The sequence below is a fragment of the Lolium rigidum genome, chromosome 6, assembly GCF_022539505.1.
Source record: "Lolium rigidum isolate FL_2022 chromosome 6, APGP_CSIRO_Lrig_0.1, whole genome shotgun sequence".
Taxonomy (NCBI): Eukaryota; Viridiplantae; Streptophyta; class Magnoliopsida; order Poales; family Poaceae; genus Lolium; species Lolium rigidum.
This window is the reverse complement of record NC_061513.1, coordinates 58,757,540-58,760,207: the sequence shown is the minus strand read 5'-3', so window position 1 is coordinate 58,760,207 and position 2,668 is coordinate 58,757,540. Positions and strand designations below refer to the sequence as shown.

Sequence of the window (2,668 nt, the reverse complement as noted above, 5' to 3'; positions counted from 1 at the left end):
GCTCCAAATATGGGTAAGAATGATGGTGGGCATTTGGATGACACTATACTCAGCAGTTCGTACAGTAAAACTGAAACAATATATTGACAATCATTTGCTAGATAATTATGACATCCATGGGCATTTAGATGTTTTATCTGAAACCAATCCTGCTTTTACATGTTGCATTGTGTTGTCCAGCAGTTTATTTTTTTAGGCTACACTGAAGTTGCAAAAATTGTTAATTCATCGACTTAAACTTCAGTTTAGCAAAAGTGGTTTCAGATAGGAAACTTTGGTTTGGATCCATCGCAATTCACCTTATGACCTTTAGGGACTCCAGAGATGAAACTTTGCTTCTCTTTTAGTTTTAGGCTGGATGCATGCATTGACCAATCAACTAACTAAATAGGGTGCAGTAAATCAGTTCTAGATCACGACTGGTTCTGCCCAGGCCGAGCTACTCAGTTTAGGATGCACAAATTAGCTGGCCAATCTAAATTAGCAACACGTTTTAACTCACAGATATTAATCCTAACCATTGATTAGAGTCCTGCATTAACAGGAATAAATCTGTCATAAGTGGTAATATTTACAAGTTAGCTGTTTATAAAGCTGCGAATCAAATAAAATTGAGTTAATTAGCCATGTCTACCCTATATCGATTACATGAAATCTGTACAAGAAAATATATACTATTTATCTACAAACTGAAATAAGTTAAGAAAGCATGAAACACTGAAGAAAAAATGGAGATACAAACTGAAATAAGCCTCTGGTTTGAGGCGTACTTGTAGACGAGAAGCTGCCTCTGGTACTCCAAGCAGACACCAAGAAGCCTAACAACGTTCTTCTCCATAAGCTTGGAAACCAAGGCTCATTCTTCAGCTTGTCCACTCCTTGTGTTGAGCTCAACGACAGTCTCCTCACTGCTTTACCCTGTGCAAAATGGAACCAATATTAAGCTGAGCTATTTGAATTCCCTTTTTTTGTGACAGAGGTATCTTGAGTTGGGAAATAAGCCATACTTGATGGCATTCTTCCAGTGCAACCGCACCTCGTCGCAGAGGTCACTCAGCTTCTTTTTAAGGCCCGTGTCACTCGGTTTTGGTTCACAATATAGACCTATGTGTGGAGCTCACCCTGCTCCCACATCACGAACACCCACAGGCAGCCAAGGGGCACCTGTGATGTGTATCCAGAACTTGAACTTCCTTGCATCGTTGTCATACAGAATCTGAAACAAAATCTTATGTCAGTGTAACTATTTGCTTGTCAGTACACTTGAGAACTGAACATTTCCAGATGGTTCATTGCACCCTTAATTTGCCTGAATCACATCGCTGATCTCGCCGACAAACTGTCTGGTCTTGTCCCACTTATGAGATGGCAAGTTCATCACACATTCAATGTCATTGTGGGCGGTGTCCATCATGTTTAATGCAACTTTCATTAACCTACAGACAAACCTTCTGTCATTCAACCATAATAGAAATAAACAAATATAGGTGATAATAATTGAAATAGACAAAAAGGAAAGAAAATATAAAGGACAACATTTAAAAGAGTATGCTTATATATAGATGAAATGAAAATACTCATATATAGTATTTAAAATATTTTCTATAACTCTGTATCTACATTGTTTGGAACACAATTGTATAGGAAAAAAAATCCATTTTCCAATCTCATGATCCATGCTAATTTTCTAACTTCTAACATTCAGGTTGCAAACAGAAAATCCATGAAAAAATTTAGCGAAGCATACCTCAGAAGAAATAAAGAGGCTATAAATTTCTTATGTATCATTACTCAGCCTTTCTCAAGGTTGTAAAGGACCAGGGACCACCAGCACATAACATTGCAACAATGTCCATTTTTTAAATGCCTCAGCCAAGGAATTTCACTACTGAAAAAAAAACAGGCCTGGTTCAAGAAAAGTTCAAGAAAAATGTGTATCCATCCAAGATGCAAGTAAATATGGTTTGAACAGAAAATAACCTATGCTGCACCAGCTATGCCCAATATCGTGCCAGCAAGTTGTCCTACATATCTTCTCCATCATAAGGTCTGCTTTACTTAGAGCTGAGCATCTCCATTTGATCAGCCATTCTTAAAACTCATAGTGAATGATTCAATCTGGGAAATTAGGAAGGGAACCAAAAATACAGTAATAAATTAACCTAGACTAAAATAAACTGGGTGTGACAAAAAATAGCACTTAACTTCCAGAACTGACACCTAGAAAAATGAATCACAGGAACTTGGGGAAACTGAGCTCACCTAGGAGACATACAACCTTAAGTACTTGCTGCTAGATGTTCCTCTAGTTGTACATTTTGCAAGATACGGTTGCCAAACCAATTAAGCATCCTGCAAAGTCAATCAATAATTAAAAATTTGTTAGAACACACATGTATTCAATAAACCTGGATGCAATTTGAGCAAGAACAGAGGGAAGTAAAGAAGGAAGAGAGGCATGTATGGTTCTGTGTTGGCAGTCACATCCAAGGATTGTGGGCTCACCTCATCAAAACATTTGTTTATGAAGTGCAGACAACAAGGAGCAGGGTTGTAGGACATCAAATGCGAAACTAAAGGAAAAAAGATTAGGGATCAACGCGTTTTCTCCCACACATATATAACATCAGATTCATCGTGTTCCTTACCTGCGCCTCACTCCGCGGTC

At 38.0% G+C, this 2,668-nt stretch overlaps 1 long non-coding RNA gene across 2 annotated transcripts; it reads right to left on the bottom strand.

The window, feature by feature from the left end:
* Nucleotides 1-798: 798 nt before the first annotated feature.
* LOC124666984 lies at nucleotides 799-2,161 on the bottom strand. 2 transcript variants are annotated; one of them, XR_006991100.1, is made up of 4 exons: nucleotides 1,981-2,161; nucleotides 1,748-1,888; nucleotides 1,299-1,436; nucleotides 799-1,216 (listed from the first exon to the last, which is right to left on the bottom strand). It is a non-coding gene; the product is annotated as an uncharacterized LOC124666984 (long non-coding RNA). The 2 variants fall into 2 exon arrangements; XR_006991099.1 differs by having other exon boundaries at nucleotides 799-1,436.
* Between the last annotated feature and the right edge of the window lie 507 nt (nucleotides 2,162-2,668).